Here is a 22,915-nt window from a genome sequence, read left to right as displayed (position 1 = left end):
TTCTGACACTTGGTTTCAGCTTGCATCATGAACCTTGGATAGAGCCCTGCATTGGGCTCATGGAGACTGCTTGGGATTCTCTCTCTGCCTTCCCCTCTGCTCCTTCCTGCACTCCTGTTCTCTCGACACCACCACCCCCCAACGCCCAAATAAGTAAATAAATAAATATTTGGGGGGGGGGAGAGCCAAACCTTCAGGTTGTAGAATTACAATATACATGTAAAAGTTGTGTGAAATAATGTTCAAAACACATCACCCAAACTGGAGAATTCTAAATATTGACACAAGGAGCTACTTTCAAAGTTCATTTGAGGTGCGATCTGGAGAGATGAGAAAGAGCTGTCAGTGCAGAAAAGTTCATGGTACCCATATTTGTTGAGACGTAGAAAGTTCCACTCATGAAACCAGCATAGGTAGGACTGGATTTGAAAGTAGGTGCTTGGTTCAGTGTCTCTCTCCAAGCCTGGAACCCTCACATATCAGGGGGAGGTAGTATAGTGGTTCTGTGGAGGGCATCTCCTGCTGGCTTGCCCTCTGGTGACACCAACACGCATGCGGTTTTCATCTAGTTTGTCCCTTTGATGATTTCTGTACTATATACCCAAGAAAGAGAGATACAGAGAGGCATCTGAAAATAAAGAGCAGTCAAGGTATTATTAGTACAGAATCCCTCTCCCATACGCTACACCCCATTACCCTCTTACTCCTGGTGTTTTCATAGGTTGCCAAAAGTGGGAAGAAAAGGTAAGAAATTAAAAGAAAGTCTGTTTGCTTTTGAGTAGAAGGGAATTCCAAGATGGGGTATGCAAGAATGAGCAGTGAGAACAGCAGCAGTGAAAATTAATAATAATAGCTAATATCTATGGAGAGGTTACTTTGTGCTGAAAACTTGATAGTTTCATTTACTCATCAGTATTAGAATAGCCATTATAATTATCACCTCCATTTTATACATGATGGTCCTAAGCAGAGCGTACTAGTGTGAGGGCTCATGGCTGGTGGAGGGTAAAACTCTATTCAGAGGGAGGTAGACTGATCTCAAGTGGGACCTGCCTGTCGCTCATGCAGCACCCTCTCCCACATGGCACTGTGAGCACAGAGCATGACTCAGACCTCAGAACAGGGATGGAGAGGCACACAGAGGTGTTTCACGGATGGACTGAGAGAGTGGGTCAGAGAAAAGACAGCCAAATTTGCATGGGGTCTGGGCTGAGGGGGTATGGTGGTGGGAGGGCAGGAGGCTAAAAGGAAGGTTAATTAGAGAGGAGAGAGTAAGAGCTATAGGTCCACTGCCTGCCTGTTTCTTGGGCTGCTTTCTTGCTCTTCCCTTTTGCCTGACAGTTGATGGTTTAATGTGGAGAAAACCCATCTATATGAATTCCAATGAGTTTAATTCTAAAGACACTGATGGAATCTCGTTCTTCTATGACTAACCAGTAACTAAGTATGTGATGAGTCTGGGTCCTCATATCTGAATTTCCAAAAATTATAAGCAGATGCACTAAGAATTGTCTGCATTAGAATGAGAAGTGGCCATATAAGGAACTGAGTGTCCCAATCCAGACAGACATGAAAAATGAAATGCTGAAAAATGCTAAATGCTTTAATATGAGGATGATTACAAAAGAAGACCCAGAAGAACCGAGACAAAGGTATTATTTTACCTACTTGGGGGGAAAAAAAGTTTTCCCTAGGGAGAGGAAATGGAGTAAAAATACAAACTATACAAATATTTTTGGCAACTTGTTTAGCTGTCATATATGTAAACATTCACACATATATTCAATATCAAGTTAACTGTCCATTGAAGTGAACATTAGTATACAGTTTGTATTTAAGAATGCTTTTGCGGGGGGAAGGGGTAGGGAGAGGGTGGTGGGGTTATGGACATTAGGGAAGGTATGTGCTATGGTGAGTGCTGTGAAGTGTGTAAACCCGGCAATTCACAGACCTGTACCCCTGGGGCTAATAATAAATTATATGTTAATAAAAAAATTATAGACACAAATAAATAACAATAACAAAAACCTAGCTATTACTATCTTTGTTACTGTTTCAGTAAGGGAGCTGAAATCTGATATACATATGAATACATACATGAACCATTAAAAAAAATGCTTGTGGGGGCACCTGGGTGGCACAGCCAGTTAAGCACCTGCCTCTTGATTTCTGCTCAGGTGGTGATCTCGGGGTCATGAGATCGAGCTCACGCTGGGCTCAGAGCTCAGCTTAGAATCTGCTTAAGACTATCCCTCTCCCCCCACCCCTCCCCTCCACCTGTTCTCTCTCTCTCTCTCTTTCTCTCTCTCTCTGTAGAATAAATAAATAAATCTTTTTAAAAATGCTCCTAGACATTATTAAACAGCAGTACCTGGACTAGTGGACTTTAACCGAGCATAAATAACACCCAGGATCTGAATTCCTGTTCCTCCTTATACACCATTAGAGAGTTAAACCACATTGCAAGTTGGAAATTTTAATTTTCTCCTCAGTGGGAACCTATTAACTAAGTACAAAGCTCTTACATTTATTATTAGCCTACTGCTTTTGAAATCCCTACTGTGTGTTTGGCGTGGTATCCAAATAATTTTTGAAAGCTATTTTTGAACAAAGTTTTCAAGAAACTTTAGCCATAAATAAACTTCCATCTTACAAATATGTGATAAGAGCAACTTCCCACAGAGATTAATTTAGCTGAGATATTTTCAGGACAGGAGGGATAGAATTTTTTTAAAAAACTCATCTGATAGGGCTGCATAACTAAAGGGACAACTGGGCAAGCCCAGCGGTGAAATGGAGTTCTTCAGCTAATAACTGGGGTCTCCCAGGTGCACGCTGTAGATCTCACGAGAAACCGCACTGATCAACTTGCATGAATCAACACAAAGTACTAAGACATCTGCAATAGCTAACTTCATCAGTTGAGTATCGCTAAGATTTAATTTCATTAAAATAAACATAATTCCTAAAGTCTTTGGTTTTTCATATTAGCTCTTCTTCCATGCAGAATCTTTTGATTACAGGACCAAATCTGCATCCCAGCTTCAGTTCAGCTATTGTCTCAAACTGTGCAAGTTTACTTCTTTGAACCTCAGTTTCTTTACCTATAAGCTGATGATGCTTGCACTGGTGAGTTCTCAAGGTGAATGCAGTTCCTAAACAGTGTGGTATGGAGTTCAGAGCAAACTCCTATACACTAGCTCTCATCTCAGATGAGTTTTGGACAAAGGAGCTGTAAGACCAAAGAGTCAGCAAATCCCCTGGAGTCTGATGACAGTTGGTCTGGAGAAGGGGCAGACTGAGGTCAACTTCACTCATCTCCCTGGGGGTAGCCCTAGACAGGCAGGCCCCCTCTGCTAGGTCAGGGACTGAACCCCCATCTTCCCAGCCTGGCCCACGGCAGCAAAGGCCCTGCTCTTTGCAGACAGGCAGAGAAAAGACAGTGCTGCTGATCAGAGCATGCCGGGTTATTCTGTCACCATTTCTGCTACAACACTTTTCCACGCGGAGGAGGGAAGACTGAGGGATTACACCGACACCACCTGTGTTTGGGCAAAAATACCTTCCAGGAAATCAGGAATAGAAAAGAAACATTTCACTTAAAAAAAAACTAAACCATGCTTCCTGACACTTCCAGCTCTGAGGCAGGCGGTCCTGAAAATATATAAAGGTTTAGATTACATTCATAACCAGCAGATGAATTTGATACCCAGTAATGAGAAGCTGGGCTGTTACGAACCTACTCAAGCATTTTCCTTGCTCAAAAAAGAGTAGTCGGAAATTGCTTCCTGCCTTTCTCTACCTGCAAAGTATCAGGCAAAACCTGATAATCTTTATTTCCAACCAGACATTTATTACAAAAGCAAAACACGAATAAATGGAAAACAGACAGGTACAAATTTAGATGTATTTAATATTCATTCCCATATCATCTCCTAACCTGGTATCTAGAAGAAACTACAGACACTAATTTCTTACCAATTCTTCTAAAATCTCTGTGTGCTTTAGGTGCAAAACAATTCATGGAGGAGAAATGGTAACAGAAACAGCCTACAGCTTGCTTTGTTCCCACCTGTGTTCTGAAGCTTATCCTACATCTACAAAGGATGTAGATGCTTGTCCTAGCATCTACAAAACTAGGTAACTCATTTTAACAACTACTCAAGGAGTCCAAAATAGGGATTTATCATAATTTGATTGGTAGCCTATCAACGAGCATTTAGGAATGACTGCTGGGATTTCGATAACACTTTTCCTATCTTTACAAGTACCGAAGTAGAGAATTCTTCCTACAAGAGGAATTTGGCTCCTAAGAGTAGTCAAAGAGTATAGGCAATTCACATTTTGAAAGTTTGCCAAATTGCACAGTGACAGTTCTAGACGAGTTACCACTCCCACCCAGAGGACAGGAAGAGTACCCACTCACCAACTTTACTTCACTGAGATTATCTTTTTCATCTTCTATCCTTCTAGGCTAAAAAGTACCCATTTGAATATGCATTTCTCTACTTAGCAATGAGGTGAGCTTCTTTTTTCCCATATAACTGTCTACTCATTTATATCTCTTTAACAATGAAGTGCTCTTTGCATAATTTTCTACTACATGGTTTCATGGTTTCTATTCATCTCTTTGTATTTTAAGGATATTTCTCCTTTGTCTATCTTTCCGTGTTGTGGGGGTTTTTTTTGGGGGGGGGCCAATATTTAAGCATGTTTCGGTCATTTGATTTTGTGTATTTAGCAATACAGATTTTTTTTAAAGGAATGTTTTTCCTTTCTAGATTAAGATTTTTAAATTTGAAAGGATTGATAAATGTGCTAACATCTTAGATCTATTTTTCTCATATGCTTGTAAGCACTCCCAAGATAGTCTTTTGTTATTTTGACTGGGAACACAATGTAGTTATAGACTAATTTATGGAGAATTGACATTTTCACAACACCACAACTTCCTATCTAAAAACATGCCATGTGTTTCCATGAATTCAGTCATTCTTTTATGCCAAAAGTGGAGAGGTTTGAAGTTTTTCATGTTGGTCTGACACATTTCTGACTGAATTTCTTCCTAGGTAGGTTATTCTTTTTGTTGATATTGTACATGAAGGCTCTTCTTCCAGAATTTAAGTGTTTGTTTGTTGTGTGTATGGAAACTTACTTAGGGCAAGTTATATACAAAGTTTTTTAAAGTAGAACCTTTACTAAATTCTCTTCTTTTTTTCATTTGTTTTCCCTGAGATCTTCAGGATTATAACAGATAATGTTATCTGAAAATAATGACGATATTATAGTTCATTTGAAAGGCTAACAAGATCATGATTGGGATTCTGAATGTCCTTCACCCTAATAGTTAAAGAAAATAGTTCATTCTTTCATACTTCCATGTCTTAAACAAGGCCCTTTTTCTTATATTTACTTTGAGTTTATTGACTTTATAAAGTTCAATATATGGATGGTTTCAATTTACCTTATTGGTTTTCATATTTGAATGGAAGATTAGCACACACATGAAAAGAATTTGGTCTTCCCTGAATTGGTGTTCATTGCTTTTCTCAGTAAGTTCTATCTACAAGGTGGTATTTGCCGTATATAACAAAAGTTTGAAATTTCAGCGACATAGAGCAAATGGTTCTTCATTTTTTCATTTAACCAACATTTGGTACAGAAGATAGAAAGAAGAATGACATCTGGTCCTCTCCCCAGGGCTCTGCTATCTTGTTAAGGAGGTAACCAAATTATTACAGCAGACTAGTAGTAGAGGTGAACGCCACAGATCAGAAACCAGAATTCTTTTCTAGTGGTAATGATGAGAAACCATCAGAGCAGAAAGTTGAGGAACAAAGAGGTAGGGGAAGAGATTCCAAGTCAGGAGTCAGTAGACTACAGCCTGTCAGTCACCTATTTGTAAATAGGTTTCACTGCAACATGCTCTCTCTTTTACATATTATCTAGCTGGTTTTACACTACAGCTGTGGAGGCGAGTATTTCCAACAGAGATCCTATATAGCCTGCAAAGCCCAAAATACTTACATTGTGGTCCTTTACAAATAAAGTTTGCCAATCCCTATTCTAAACCATGTCATGACTAACTTCCCACAGACAGAATGGAACTACACAGTTTCCACGGTTTGTGTATGTGGGTAGGACAGTTGGAAGTAAATGGGACTGAGAGCAGACTGGGTTTATAGAGAAGCAAGTTGGGAGCTAAAGCCCATGGCTGCCATGTCTGTAGCAGGCACTGTGATAAATGGAGCCTCAAGTACAGGATAGATCAGAGCTAGACTGAAGAAAGCCTTGAGTGTTGGGCTAAGCAGGTCAGAATGCATTTGGTAGCAGGAGGGATTTATAGATGCTAGAAGGTGGGACATGATCAGTATAGATATGGAGAAAGATAAACCGGGTGTCTGTGTCAGAGTATTTGCAAAAAGAGACAGCTGAACAAGAACCACTTCACACGGTGTCCAAGACACAGAGAGGAAACTAAATCTCTCTCCTTGAATGAATAAAAATAGAAAATTTATTGAAATAATTGGAAGAATGGCCCACACTGTGCCCTGTGTATGCATGCTAGTGATAAGCAGGAGATGTGCAGGAGGTTCCCCTGACCCCCCAGGTATAAGCATGGCTCCCTAGTATGCCCCGCCCCTGCCACTCCCCTTGCATCTCAACACTGAGGCCAGATGTGATCTGCAAGCAATCAGTGAGCTGGACATAAATTTTTCTCTTCCCATATCAGAAGAAAGAAGGATTAAGATAGGCCAAGATCGTTACACCTTTCGAAGAAAGAAATGGGAGGTAGCATATTATCTGAGACTGAAAAGACTAGCCTTGCCAATTTAACAGCAAACCCCTGGCCCACTATGTGACTCCTGTAGACAGTTGAGCTTTTGTGCACTTGTCCTCTTCATGCAAGACGCAACAAAGAAATGGCCAAGAGCTGGGTTCTCAGGCATTCTAAGACAGCTAAACTAATCTATGAAGTTTTCATAGCTTGATGGGCCAGAGTATTAAGAAAATACTATGGCCCCAGAAGAACCTGAAGGTGATAGTGAATGGGGAACTGTTCTGTAAAAATCAGCTTAATTTCAAGATTGTTATAATGGAGGTATGCACTACTTTCCCCTGTCCAACCAAACTGGATAGGTGAACACAGAGGTTTCTAGAAATGGATAAGTTAGAGTTTATATATTATAGAAAGCTTTGTCATAAGATTTTCTCTAGTTTTTATCTTTGCTTTCTCAGAACACAGCCACCTGAGAATCTGTCTATCAGCTTCACACTGTGACCGTCACACAATACCCTTGCCTCCATCAACGCAGAATGCCCAGCTCTACACAGTGTCCACACCTGTCCCCTATTCCCATGTCTGGCTTTCTTCCATTCTAATCACTGTGTTCTGCATGGTAAAATTATATCCCAAGAAACGACTTACAATGAAGATCTTTTGGAGATCTTGAAGGGCTGTTTCAGAGCTAAAACGCCTACACATGTATTTCGTTAATGACATTCTGTTATTCGACAAAGTCCACTGCAGTGAAATCGTTTCTCTTCCTGCACAAAATAAGCATCCGAAGAAAGATAGTTAAACTGATAGCTGTATTTGAAGTAGACCATACCCTGGTTGTATAAAACCTATGTTTGTTGTGATACCAAACCGGCTTTCTAGCCAATTTAAGGGTGGACAAAAAGTAAGGACAAGGGCTTCCCCATAGCCTACCTGAACAGCCAAAAAGGGGGCATAAGTTGCCTCTATTTTATTCAGTCTAACACCACCTTCTGTTGATGTAGACTCTGTCTCTGAGGTGCTCACATAATTTTTCAGACAGTATCCAATTAATCTCTTGCTACGTAGGTGGCAGCATTTCAGATTAAATTATCTTCCAGTCACTCCCTCATTAAAAAAAGAAAAAAGATGTCAAGCATGTGACAAAGCATCTTGTCAAAAACAATTTTACAGTTAAAGAAGCTTTGCAAAAGAAGGGCGAACCACTCCCATTTGCTCCTGCAAAGCCAAGTTTCTGCCACAACCCCATCTACTCTTTTGAGAGCTTTATGGTCTTGGATTACTTGGGCTCCATATTACTAGGAAGTCCACTGGGGAACAGCCTCTTTCAGGGTGGCATGCAGGAAATGGAGAACCAACACGGGGAACCCCAGCAGCATATGGTTAGTTAATTTTACAAAAGCCTTGGAAGAAACCCTTTAGAATTATAATGGGAGCCTAGCTTCTCAACAGCTTCTGGGGAAATGCATTTTTCTACTGGGGCAACATTCCTGAGCCTCCTCTCCATCACTAAAGCTCGAATACCTTCCTGTATAATGAAGATTAGAATAATGAGAATTTAGAAAATGTAGAACAGAGAAGTAATAGTTGTAGGTTTTTCAAACACTTTGACAAGACTGTTAATTATTGCTGTGTTAACACTAGCATCTTCGAAACACTCCCTTTACCTCTTTCAAATTTACTTAGAGAGGGCCATACACCAAAAGAGAGACCCTGAAAGATCCATTTGATTCAAACAGTGCCTTCTACCAACATACTTTGAAATTAGTGCGGATATTATGGAGTATCTTTCAAGGAAGGGAGGGGAAACAATGCTTTAGGATGACATGAATACCAAAAATATTGTGGATAGGAAAGGAGTTCTGAAGGAATTCAGTGTCATGAAAACAATGAAATACCTCCCTATATTTTCTATCATGTGATTCATTCATGCACTGGACAAATATTTACTGAGAGTTTACTAAATTCCAGCTACTAAGCTAGGTACTGGCCATAAAAGATGAATATGACAAATACGATACAAAGCGGAACGAAATTTACGGCTCAGTGGATAATATAAACAGGCAACTGCACCTCAGGGTAGTAACAACGTTGCGAAGCTCAGGGAGCTTTACATGGGAGCAGCCCCCGTGGGATGTGGGTGGGATGTCGGGGAAGGCTTCTTGCAGAGAGGGCTCTAATCTGATACATGAAAGATGACCAGGGGTTAGCCAGGTGAATTGAGGGTGAGGGGCAGAAAGGGGGCCACCCTTTCTAGGCAAAAATGTTATCTTGTTTTACAGAGAAGAGAAACTGTCGTTCAGGTAGGGCATGTGCCTTTCCAAGCTCAGACCAGTTATTTTGTGGAACAGAAACACGCAAATGGTCCTTTTGGTCTTCAGCCCTATGGTTGTTTTTCTCCCTGAAAGGGCCAGTGTTTCCCATCACAGTTGCATGTCCATGTGGACAGAGGTTAAGAAAAAACAGAGATGCAAAAAAAGAGAAAGGCTATAACCAACGGGAATGTGAGAGAATGCTTGCTCTATGAGTCATCCGAGCAGCTCCAAAAAGCGTGAGGGTGTCACCAGGCTGTTACCGCTAAGCCCAGGCTGGCACAGAAGGGCCAGAGAGAGAGAGAGAGGAAAGGAAGGGGACGTGTAGCAGAGACACAGCAAGAGGGGGCTAAAAAAGAAAGAACATGAGAAAGTGAAAAAAGAAAGTCCTTATAATGGCAAAGAGGATTGCCTTCACAATTTGCCTGAAAGAAAGACTTCCTCACCAGTTTAACCTTCCTAAAGAAGTGTTGTGTCTGAGGTCCAGAACCCACTGATGATTCCCCTACCCCCACCCTTCGCCCCACGGTATGGCACCAATCCATCCCCCCCTCCTCATTATTTCCCAAAAAACACTACACTTCACCAAAATATATCTGCACTTTTGGCCTTCCCCACCTATGAGTCTATCATTCTTGCCTAAGGTGATATATGTGATAGATCTTGTTCTTCAAACCCCAAAATAATGCCCATCCAGTATCTGTTCAAATAGTACCTCCTACAGTATGTGTTATTCTAAGCAGTCCTATTTTTGTGTGTTTGTCTCATACCAGTATTTCAAAGAATATTACTCCAATATTACCAAAATCCTTCTAATTGAAATTTCAACAAATATTGATGCCTATATGTCATGGCATTATACTGGGTAAAAAGGAAAAACGTAGATTAAAAAAATGGCCTCTGTCCCTAATAAGCTCATGTTGTGAGTCTTGCACCTTTACTGCAGTGAAATGAGCAAAACTCTGATTTGTTTAAAACCTGGGCTTTACAAAACTGAAAAAAAAAATCCAAGTATGTAGTTAAAAAATATTGTTAAAGATTTATTTATTCGAGAGAGAGAGAGAGAGAAAGTAAGCAGGAGGAGGGGCAGAGGGAGAGAGAGGGAGAATCCTGAAGCAGACTCCCTGCTGAGCAGGAAGCCCAGCGTGAGGCTCGATCCCAGGACACTGAGATGACCTGAGTCAAAATTCAGAGTTGGCTGCTTAAATGACTGAGCCACCCAGGGGCCCTGAAGTATGTACTAAAAATTTTAACAATACCAAAAATGAGTAGATCTAATGTGCTGACCTGGGACGGTATCCATGACATAATTCAAAGTGGGAAAAGTCAGGTTGAATATCACAAGATTGGGTTTTTCCATGTGTATGAATAGGTGTGCATACTTTTATGCTTTTATGTACAAACACGTCTGCACATACATACAGAGAGAAAGACTAGCTTTTAACAATACATAAGAACTGCTGAGAGTTTTTGAATCTTAGAAAGACTTTAGAGGGGCGTCTGGGTGGTTCAGTGGGTTAAGCGTCTGCCTTTGGCTCAGGTCATGGTCTCAGGGTTCTGGGATCAGGCCCTGCCTCTCTGCCTACTTGTATACACACACACACACACACACACACACACACACACACACATGCTCTCTCTGTCAAATAAATAAATTAAATCTTAAAACAATAAAAGAAAGACTTTAGAATGTATCTCAAAAGAGATACCTCTTTAGTACTCATTTTTGGTATTGTTAAAATTTTTAGTACATACTTCAGGGCCCTTGGGTGGCTTAGTCATTTAAGCAGCCAACTCTGAATTTTGACTCAGGTCATCTCAGTGTCCTGGGATCGAGCCCCAGGCTGGGCTTCCTGCTCAGCAGGGAGTCTGCTTTAGGATTCTCCCTCTATCTCCCTCTGCCCCTCCTCCTGCTTACTTTCTCTCTCTCTCTCTCTCTCTCATAAATAAATCTTTAGCAATATTTTTTAACTACATATTTAGATCTACTAACCATTTTAACAGCGATATAATATTCCACTAAATGGAAACACTGTCATTTTGCATCAGTTTCCTTTTAGTAGAATTGAGTTATTTTCTGTGTTTTTTTCATACAAAACATGTTAAAACTTGTTCACGCATTTTGGAATGTAAGAGCTCAGTTCTCACCTGGCAGCGGAGTGGCTGGGAGTGTTAGGCAAGTTACTTCAGTCATCTGAGCCTGCATTTCCTAGTCTATAAAAGAAGGGCTCTAAACCTGAGTTTAAATGTATGAAGTATGGTACCTGGCATACAGGATGTATTCAATAAATTATAGCTTTTTATAAGATTGTATTATTATGAGATTTTGCTCAGATGCTTAAACCTCATGGTGTATTCCTATATATAAACTCATAAACTCTGAATATGTAATAAGTTTTAAAGATAAATGCACATACGTATGTGTATGTAAACAAAAACAGTCCTTTGTTTTATCTACAAACTTATCCTTTTTGTTGTTCTTCATTCTTTTGTATAAATCTGAACTTTCATCTGGTTTCATAACCGAAACATAAACCTTTCAGCTTAAGTCACTCCCTTTAGTATTTCATTTAGTGAAAGTTGCCTGTCATCAAATTATCTTAACATTTGTCCACCTGAAATTTTTTATTTAGTCCTTATGTTGGAAAGATATTTTTTTCTTGATATAGAATCATAGGTTGACAGATGCTTTTTCCAGTGCTTTGAAGATGTTCCATTGTCCCTCTAGCCTCCAACGTATCTTACAGGAAGTTAGCTGTTTTTCTTACCTATGTTCTCTTATAAGTTTTCTATTCTAGCAGCTTTTTTTTTTTTAAGATTTTATTTATTTATTTGACAGAGAGAAATCACAAGTAGATGGAGAGGCAGGCAGAGAGAGAGAGAGAGAGAGAGGGAAGCAGGCTCCCTGCTGAGCAGAGAGCCCGATGCGGGACTTGATCCCAGGACCCTGAGATCATGACCTGAGCCGAAGGCAGCGGCTTAACCCACTGAGCCACCCAGGCGCCCCTATTCTAGCAGCTTTTAAGGGTTCTTTCATATCTTTGGTTACAGCAGTTTGAATGCAGCACATATAAGTATGGTTTTCCTTATATCCACCCCATTTAGGTTTACTCAGTTTATTGGATTTGTAGATGACAGTCTTTCTTTAATTTGGGGGGGAGAAAAGGCCATTATTTAGTCAAATATTTCTTCTGGGCCGCAATGAGTTTCTCCTCTCCTAGAGGGATTTCAGCTACTATTGTCCCATAGTTCTCAGGTATTTTATTTTATTTTTTTCACTTTTTATTTTCTCTTTATGTTTTAATTTACATAATTTCTATTTATCTTTCTTAAAATTCACTGATTCCTTTTTTTGTTTATTAAAGAGTTTTTTAAAAAACTCTATTGTTAAAATCCATGGAATTAAGCCTTCAAATCTTATATTTTGCAAGTACAGTATTTCCATTGTGTGTCTTTTTTTTAATATGTCTCTATTTGCTCTGCTAAAATTCCACATATTAATTCACATTGTCTACCTTTTTTATTATATCTTTTGGAATATCCTTTATAGGCATTCTAAATTCTTTATCTACTAATGCTAGTATCTGTAGCATTTCTTGGTCTGTATCTATTGACTGTTCTACTTTTGACTGTTAGTGACCTTTTCTTACTTCTTAAACATTTTGCCATTGTTCCTTCTATGCTGAATATTACATGCAAAGAACAATCAGGACTGCAGGTAGTAACATCTTCTTCCAGAAGGTAGTAACATATTCTTCCACTGTCAGACTGCTAGTGTGGGGATGAGTCAGTCTTATCTGAATTTGACCTTTGTTTGGGCTTTTTATATCTTCATTCAGTTAACCACTGAGTGAAGAAACAGCACTTCCCTTTCAACAGGACTTGAGAACTTAACACCAGAAATAGGCTAGATGTTCAGTTTTGCTTACATACCAGCCACCTGGTTTCCACACTGTGCAAGCTCTTTCTCTGTCTTAATAACCTCCCTGCCAGCTCTTTGTTTCACTGGGGACTTCACCTTCTCTCCGATTCCTGGTGTGCTGTGCTCTGAGAGCTCTCTTTCTGTCCTCCCCCAGCTTCACACAGCATCTGCAATGCATGTAATAAAGGCCCAGAGACCCTCAAGGGAATGTCCTACTCGTTCCAAAGTCTTGAGTGGTCACTACTTGCACTGGAGTGCTTCCAAAAGGATTCTCTCAGTTTTCCTGCACTTCCACTGCTTTACACTCAACAAAAGACCTCAATTTTATAAGATCAGTGCTCTAACCCCTGAGCTATAGGGCCAGGATCTCAGTTTTATAGAGGTTCCCTCCTCCCTACTTCAGATTTCCCAAGCTTTGCAGCCATGCCCTAAGCTTTGTACTTGCAAAGGCTACTATGTAATCAGTGAAGGCCCACAAGAAAGAGTTGAGGTGTGGTAGATACAGACTTGTTCTATAGCTGGAGTTCCTTAAGATTCCCAACTACCACATGAGCTCTCATGCAGATGTTAAAAGTTTATTAAAATTGAGCTGGTTTCTTCTCACCCCCACAATGGCAGACTCTTCTTTCTCTTGCTGCTTCTGTAAGATTGAGAGCAGCTGGAGGCGGGGTGGGGGGGCTGCCTCTCTTTATCGCTTTTTGGATTTTCAGTTCATTTAAGTTTCTTTGCTTCCTCAGCGTCTTGGGTGGATTTAAAAACCATGATTTTATAGCATATCTAGATTGTTCTCATTGTTAGGATGATAACAGCAATCTCTTAGAATTTTCTAAATCTTTCCTTTATGTGGCAATTCCCCAAGCACACATCTAAGTGCTATTACTCCAATGCTCATGACTTTATGACCCTCAATTTTAGAGTTGGAAACTGAGTCACAGAAAGATTAACTTGCTCAATTTACACAGCCAGTTGGTGGTTGAGTCAAGATATTAAGTGAAAGAGACTAACATAATCTCTTATTCTCCTTGTTTTAACCAGACCTTAAGTTATACAGGATTGGGTGGGGTGGGTAGTTCTGTGCGTTTGCCATGGTACTTTATCCCAGCACCTGTGCACATCTGTTCAAAGCCTACATTGCCCTCCACTGAAGAGTCTGCAGGTCTAACTCCTACTCATCGTTCGTTCTTCTTCCAATACCTAAATTCCTCATCTAGTCTTCTGAGTAGCCCTTTATAACCTCCACTCCTTTGAAAATTGTCCTATTTTTCCCTGTGTTTCCAGACTTTTTGATTGGTTGGTTCCATGCATATTTTCTCAGCATAACAATGGGACCAATTGCTTTAAGTTTAGAGGTACCTCTCCTGAAAAGAGATCTGGAAGTTGAAAAACCCATATTGAGCATATTATTTGAAAATGTAATCAAGATACTTTAAAAAAGTGATTTGATTCTACATAATGCCAGATCTGTATCCGTTGACCAATATCTCCCATTTCTTCCTCCCCCAAGCCTCAGGAACATAACCACTACTCTCTGTGTCTGTGGGTTCGACTATGTTAGAGGCCACATACACACTTCAAGTTTGCTAAGAGAGTTTAGTACTCTCACAACCACCGTCACCACCACAACAAGGGAGAAAGAAAGGAAGGACAGAAATGGTAGCAAGTGAGGTGATGAATATACACATTAGCTTGTTTGTGGTAACCATTTTGCAATGTATACATGTCTTATCACTGTTGATATTAATATAACTAACAACGTTTAAAATTCCTTTTGTACTGACATAGCTCTTATTTCTTCATGTCACATTCTTAATTCTGTATATCCTTCACAGATACAACATGGATGGGTTTGTCTAACTTAATTACTTCTTAACCACTCCGTATACAATTTGGTCAACTTAGCAGTTAAATCATCCCATTTTCCTATTTGTTTTGTTGTTTTTCACATAACTTCCTCTTAACAGCGTCTATCCGTCTGGTACTTTGGTACTCCAAAATAAATACGGAAGTAAAAATAATAATTCTATTGAAGCCCTTCCTGATACCATTTTTTTCCTCTGTTATTTTCTTCAGAGTAACCACTACACTGAATTTGGTATTACCACAAACCATGTATACATAAATAATACATGTGTCTTAACAATACAGAAATGGTATAATACTGTATGTACACTGCTGAAAATTCCTCTTTATTTGACTTGCTTTCACTTAATGTATTTAGGAAATATGTTTATCCATGTTGATTTCAGAGCAAGGGTGCATTCATTTATGTTATTTATTTTATTCCACTGTATAGGAATACCACAGTTTATCTGTTTTGTTATTGAGTTTCATTTAGATTGTTTGCATTGACTCATTATTATAAACAATGTTGTCATTAAAATATGAACATCTGCGAATAAAACTGCTTTATTATGTGTTGTCAAATTATAGTCTAAATTAATTATACATATTCTTCACCCATCAACCCTTCTTCCTTCCTTCCTTCCTTCCTTAAGAGAGAGGGTTAGGACAGAGGGGAAGGGAGAGAGATACTCTTAAGCAGGTTCCATGCTGAGCATGGATAGGGCTTGATCTCATGACACAGAGATTAGGACCTGAGCTGAAATCAAGAGTCAGAAGTTCAACCAACTAAATCATCTGGGGGCCCCTCACTCGCCAACACTTCACAGAGGCTCGGTTTGCTTCACATTGTTTCAACCATTTGGACCATGTCTCATGTGAACTGCCTATTCTTATCTCCATTTTTTTTTTTTTTTACTTAGTAAACTTTTTCTTACTGTATATAAGAATTTTCTGTCTACCATAGTTGGAATAACCATCAATGGGTGACAATATGTGTAGCAGATGAATTTCCCGAATCTGTGACTTGCTTTTCACTCTTTTGCGTATCTTTTAAAAAATTGTGCTCATGCTTCAATTAGTTAAATGTTTCACCCTTTCCACTTATATGTTTTTGGCATTTCAGAACTTATGGATTTTCCTTCACTCACAAAAAGATTCTTCTATATTATTTTCACATTTTAAAATTAGTGTCTAATGGTCCTGGGATTTACTTTAAAGTTGGTTTATTTGTCCTTACATATACCCATTGATTCCAGCACCAATTTTTGAAAAGTTATCTGTTGTTTTTAATGTCAATTTATCGTACATCAAGATTTCTTTCAAAAGTGAGGTTTTTTTTTTTTTTAAAGATTTATTTATTTATTTATTTGGCAGAGAAATCACAAGAGGCAGAGAGGCAGGCAGAGAGAAAGAAGGATGCAGGCTCCCTGTTGAGCAGAGAGCCTGATGTGGGCCTTGATCCCAGGACCCTAAGACCATGACCTGAGCCAAAGGCAGAGGTTTAACCCAGTAAGCCACCCAGGTGCCCTGTGAGGCTATTTCTGATCTTTGTTATATTTTCTTGATTTATTGTTTATAACTGCACTGATACCATAATATTTTAATTAGTATGGGTTCCTAATTTGGTATCTATAAAAGCAAACTGTTACCTGCTCTTACTTTTAAAATAAATCTGTCTCATCTCCCACATTTAAAGAGAATTGACCTATTTTGACACTGCATTTTGCCTGCTGTCAATGAATATGGCCTATCAGTCGGTTCATTCTTTTCAGGAGTTTCTCGCAATGAGAGTTTCCTATAGAGATAGGCTACAAGAAGCAGGGAGAAAAATCACAGAATGTACAAGATTAGGTTACCACAAGCACCAAATCCATAGGAAAAATAAAATTGTTATAGAACCAAAATAAGATGAATGACAAGATAAGTTCTCAGTATTCATACCTGAAGATAAGAAAAGGACATCTGGGGTTGTCTATAAGAAGATGGGCCAGAAATGGAGTCGTTAGAAGAGTAGAGGGACACCTGGGTGGTTCAGTCGGTGGGGTGTCTGCCTTCGGCTCAGGACCCATGATCTTGGGATCAAACTCAGGGAGTCTGCTTCTCCCTCTCTCTCTGTCCCGCATTCCTGTTTGTGAGCTCTCTTGCTCTCTCAAACAAATAAAATCTTTAAAAAAAAAAAAAAAAGGAGAATAGTAGAGATACATAATAAGCTATCTTTGCACGTGGGGCTCATAAGCTTACAATCACTTGTGTTCCTTCCGTCTAGGAAGTGATGTTGGACATAGCATAATAAATGCATAGAATTCCAAGAAGCGATTTGAGGAATATTTAGTTATCCTCTTTGCCTTACCGGGGTGCCCCTCCTAATGGACATAACAAAATAAAACCACTTGAGGAACTGGGCTTTTGGCTAAAACCTGTGTGTGATTTCTTCAGAACTGACCACAGGCAATTATAAAGGCTTTTCCTGGCAGGTGTCGTGGGGCCGGGGGGGTGGGGGTGGGAGCTGCCCTCTCCACACCAGACCTGTGCACAGACAGAGTGCACAGAAAGAGGGGAGGTGCAGTCAAAACTCAGGACCCTCACCCTCCACCCTTCTACTCCCCTTCTCTCGCTTGTCATGCTCCTACACGTTTGCATAACTAGCTCTGGTGACTTCGTTCCTAGATCTCTTTATCTCAGGTCCTGGCCGAGGTTTTCTTCAGGGGCCTCTGCACAAGGCCTCCTTAAGGGAAAGCGAGGGGAAACACATGAAGACACCTTTCCCCACCCTGACTCAGTACCTAGTACTTTTCCACTAGGAGCTTTTACCTCCCTTGCTCCCCCCACCCCCATCCTGCCAAGGTTGATAAATCTGTGGCAGCCTTTTGATCAGGGCTGTCTCTACAGTGAGACTTTTGGGCTGAACCCACATGACCACCAACCCGGGCACCATTTCATGGGGGCAAATGGAGTGGGGGAGCTCGGCACTTCCTCCAGTTTTAGACTGCTGCCTCTATCACCTCAGTAAGTGATTAAAGTTTTAACTCTTTCGTTCTTGGCTTGCTACTTCAATTATTCCACCTCCACCAACACTTGGCAGCATGCTTTCTCTCTCTCTCTCAGCTGAGCTCCTGACACCACTCTTTGGTAGAAAAAGGAAGTCTAGCAACAATGAAATACTAACAAAAATTTAGTCTTATAAACATGTAAGTTGTTCTGAAATCCTTTAAAGTAAAATTAATGACTCATTGACTGATATAATCAATGTAGTGAATTTATACCCATTTCCTAGGACTATGGACTAAAGAATTAAAAAATATATAGACTTTATATCTAATTATAGGAAATCTTACTGTTTATATAAATGATATAGTTGCCTCCAGGCCAGGAATTGGACCCCTTAAGACTGTTTCTCTCAAAGACTATTTCTATTTCACCAAGAATTTTTCAGGAAGTTAATTCAGTAAACAATAAGACTTCTTTCAATTCTTCAACTTAATACAACCAATCTCTTAGCTAAATCTTGTACAAAGCAGAGCCTGAGGCAAGTATTAAAATACTGACACTTTGTGAGGTGCAATTCCACAGTGGTGATGATGAAGAAAAGAAGGAAGGGAGGAAGGAAGTGTTCCTATAAGAAGAGCAGTCATGAATATAGGGAGATGATCTCATCTCAAGATCCATAACTAAATTACACCCACAAAGATGCTATTTCCAGATAAGGTCACAACCACAGGTACCAGTGGTTAGAATCTGGACAACACTATTCCATCCCCTCCAGGCTGAATGGTGCAGGTAAAGCTCTGTGGTTGTGGAGCAGAAGCTACACAGCCCCCCGGGCTATGAGCTCAGATTCCAGCCTCCTAAGAGAGCTTGACAAAGGCAGGGGTGGGTACAGTCCCAGGAACAGGTGGTGCTTTTGGAAAGAAGGAGGGCACTGAAGGAATCCAAGAGAGCGCTCAAAGTTTGTGTCCAGGAAATGCACTACATTTACTTAACACGGGGGCTGAAGATGTTCACGTTGTGGTAATGGTTATGCAAATAGTGCTCATTCCTTCAATCATACATTTACTAAGAATGTTCAGTGTGCCAGCAACTAGAGACACCAAGATGATTCACAAAGAGACCTTAAAGAACTTACATTCTAACAGGAAGAGAGACATGTAAAATAAACGGGCAGAATAAACTGCATGTCCCAGCCATGGAAGAAACAGGGGCAGAGCCATAGGTAGAAATGGTCAGGAAGGTGCAAAGCACTTTAACACACTGTGCCCTCCAACACTCTACAGAAATCCTGCAAAACAGGCTTTTTTGAAGGGAGGAGACCCTGAGACCCACGCTGAATAAATTGCCTAGATTTCCTTGTAACATAGATGAGAGGTATCAACTAACACTCAGGTCTTTTGACTTGGAGTCTAATTTATATTTTTCATTACGCTTGCCTTTCATAGAAAGTAACAACTTCTGGTCTTCCTACTAATTTGGGCTTTTAGAATCCCACAACAATTTTTCCTTCTGTAGGAATATGTTAGGTAAGGTGATATCATTTACTAATTATGCCCTGTTCGTGAATTTACTGGCCCTATCTTTCCTAATCTTAACACAATAGATGTTTGAGTTTCACTGTTTGCAATCTGTGTCTGAAGACCAGTTTCAATGTATTTTGTGCATAAGAATATACAGTCATTACACATTGATCATTTAAAGCGTATTATGGCACTAAATTCTAAGATACATAGGAATGAGGTCCAGTTCCCCTATTTTCAATTTCAGTATGTCAAAGGTTAAATAGTACAGTGACATTGTTTCAAATACCTGAGTGTGACACCTAAAGCAAAGAATTTAAAAATCCCGACATAAAGATCTTAGTGCTGTTTGTGGGAGCTAACAAAAATCACTCCTAAAACAGCAAATTTCAGTCATATGGAATTGGCACCTATCACTCTCATTTTGGAAATATACCATACATTAACTTCAATGAATGTAGTTTTCCAAAGAAGAAAAACTATACTTTAAAATTAGTCCATATTGACTTATATAGAAAAAAAAATATATTTAACATTGGCATAATGGTAGAAATAGACTGCAGTACCAAAAGCAGCTGAAGACTTATCCTTGTCACCAAAAGTCAGAAGAAAACTTAGTAAGAATCTTATAACTTGATATGCTTCATTTCCCTTATCAAGAGAGTTACTCTTACCATGGTCACCTTTTCTAGAAGCCTATTAAATCAGCATTTCTCAGTGACTGATCTGAAATGGACATTTTGCACTCTGGCAAAAGAGCAGTGAGTCAGAATAGGGAGAAGCAAAGATATCTTTATGTGTTACTCAAGAATAGCAAAGTCTATTCCATTACTAAGCCTAAGTTTTGGAGCTTTTTAAAGAAGAAATTATAAGGGGCCATGTGCTTTTTAGCATAATTCCATCTGTTTTACCACTCAGAACTCTTTAACACCCTCAGACTCCAGGAGACAAATGATCACATTTTGTCATCTTTTCTTCTTGGAATAAAGTTGGGAGGGGGTAGGAAACATTGGTGGAGAAAATGATGAGCTCTATTTTAAGGATGGCACTCTGGGACATACAGAAAATAAAAGTGATCCAACCCCCTCAGCAAAAGAAGAGAATGATGTTCATCATAATTCCCTTTAACCCAAGCAAGAAACTATATCAGCAAGTGTCATGTGCTAGTCCATGTTAGCACTAGAGCTGCATACTTTGAAATGAAGCCAACAGGTGAAGCTTATAATAGATCCAGTGCCACAGCAATCATCTAGCCTAGATACTTTTTTCTTAAGGTCTGTGTCTGCTCGCTCTGGTTCTAAAGGCATTTAAAGTCATTCACCCATCACTGGAATGTGTCCATCATTGAGAATTTTTTTTAAAAACAAACATTCTTCTTCAAGGCATGCAGTGCGTGTTCGAGGTCCTGAGGGATGTAGTGTTTCAAGTGACAGGGTCACTTTCTTAATTGCTAAGTATGCCACACTGAAGAAAAAAAAAATAAAAAATAACCAGAGGACAAAATTCAGTATATTTCATCACCTACTTAAAGAGGGCAACAGTAAAACGGTTCTTTATTAACCTTAGAAACTGCATTACTCTTTCTTCAGGATTCTAAGTACCTTTTAGAGGGATGAGAAGAGACAGACACAGAAAAAGACCCAACCATCATAACATGCGCCTCCGTCCTTCACCCGCTGAGAGAAAGGACCACGAGAAGCTGAAAGAAACTGCTCACATCCAGTTTCTTCACGTGTCTAGTACAGATTGTATCATCCTCCTGCCCATATAAGGAGATTTATAGGAACCCAAATAATTGGCATCGAGTTGTAATTTATAATTTCAAATAATAAATGTTACATAATACGAAGCCAAAACTGGAAGCCAAGACTCCTTGTTCTCAGAAACATATCCCAGCAGCCAGATTGGAAGGTCTGGGAATTACACAACACAGCTAAGCATTACCTGAATTTAAGGTCCGGGCTTATCCCCGAGGCAGTGGGGGACGCAGAAGAATCAAAAGCGATCCTTAACCTTACACGTGTCCTAGCTTGGCCACGGGCGAGAAGACAAGGACGGTGCTGCATACCGACGGCCAGCACAGGCAAGAGTCCCCAGAAGGAAACTGAGGAGCAAAGCACCATTGACAGCCCATCCGTCTCCTGCTCAAACACCCTCTTTGCTGTGTCAGAAGCTACTTTGTCTGTGCTCCTTTCCAGATGTTTGCTTTTCTTTATGCCAGCCCAGAAGCCTGGGAGGCTCTCTGTTACCTCGCCTGGCTCCAGACTAGTCCAGAAACATAGATTTCACTAACGGACTGTGAACTGAGAGACGGGGCTGCACCGTCCCCGCTTCTGTGACGGCGGCACAGAAACGCACCTGTTTCTCATGCGTGATCAGTACTGAATGGTCGCTGGGGGAAGAAAAGAAACTCGGATAACACCAAGTCTCCACTTACACCCTTTGATATTCCTACGAAACTTTCATGGAGAAGAATGTGTAGGCACCTAAAGAAATGGAATTTGATTTTGGGGGGGATAAATCGAATTAGAGGCGTAGCTCTAGGATTCTGCAAGGGGAGGCTTTGGCTCACACTTCTTTATTTGTGCATTCTTCACTCCAGGGATTTGCAACACTGCATGGAAGTAAAGGACTGCTCTTCTTTTAGGGGACATATGTATGCAGGTACACACACAGGATGACTTTTATTTTGATAGACTCCTGGACGTTGAACTTTCTAACAGCGCAATTTTTTCATTAGAAATATTTATGCATATGCCTCAAAGAGGTGTGTATTTATACATAAATCACAGCCACATATGACACATTATATATTGCTAAAATAGAAATGATGCACCAAATGGAAATCTTAAAATATGCAGCAAAATGTAAATGATATTTAATTCCTACACCCAATAAATTGTCTTTTACACTGTTTCCAGTGGGGATGTCTCCAATAAAAATATAAGTTAGAGTCAAGAACGCATTGCAGTCATTTCTTTAGAACCATCTCAGGGTGGTCAGACTTTTTATAGGGAGGCTTGGGGAGTGGAGAGTGAGCGTTCCAGGAGAAAAGAAAGAGAAGCTGCCCGTCTCTCAAGGCTCTGGACTGGAAGCCAGCAGAGAGTCTCTCTGACATACTGTGTTGGTCAGAACATTACAGAACCAGCCCATGTTCAAAGGCAGGGGACACAGATATCACACCTCAGTGGGAAGAATGTGAAATCATTTGCAGTCATCTTTAATCCACTGCAGCCAGAAACAAACCCAAAGGGCAAGTATGCTTACAGTACGGCAGGATAAAGTATCACACAGCTTTGGGGATGAAAAAAGAGCACATTCCAAAGGAAGAAAGTCTCCTGCAGAAAGTGACCCAGGAATGAGTTCTCAGGGATGGGAAGTCAAGTCTAGCACAGGAGGAAGATAAGCCAGACGGAAGCAGAGAAGGCGTGCCAGCGAGAAGAGGGGAAGCCAGACACACGGGTCTTGAGACTGTCACTGTAAGAGCAGATAGGTAACAGCTAAACTTATACTCGCTGAGAAACAGCGTGGTGGGAGTAACAGTTAAGAT

At 40.1% G+C, this 22,915-nt stretch overlaps 1 protein-coding gene across 3 annotated transcripts in view; it reads right to left on the bottom strand.

Moving 5' to 3' along the window:
• Positions 1-22,915, bottom strand: part of CHRM3 (cholinergic receptor muscarinic 3) — a 491,309-nt gene that overhangs the window by 399,620 nt on the left and 68,774 nt on the right. For 2 of the 3 annotated variants that reach the window (XM_044239425.1, XM_044239423.1), the window contains exon 1: positions 21,310-21,648. The exons of the other annotated variant lie outside the window; for it this stretch is intronic. The gene's annotated coding sequence lies outside the window, so the exon portion shown is untranslated. Of the gene's footprint in view, positions 1-21,309; positions 21,649-22,915 lie in introns of those variants that run through there. 3 annotated transcript variants of the gene reach the window in all.

The sequence above is a fragment of the Neovison vison genome, chromosome 2 (assembly GCF_020171115.1).
Source record: "Neovison vison isolate M4711 chromosome 2, ASM_NN_V1, whole genome shotgun sequence".
In the NCBI taxonomy this organism is placed as follows: domain Eukaryota; kingdom Metazoa; phylum Chordata; class Mammalia; order Carnivora; family Mustelidae; genus Neogale; species Neogale vison.
Note: the sequence above shows the minus strand (reverse complement) of the source record. Positions and strands in the feature narration are given on the sequence as shown.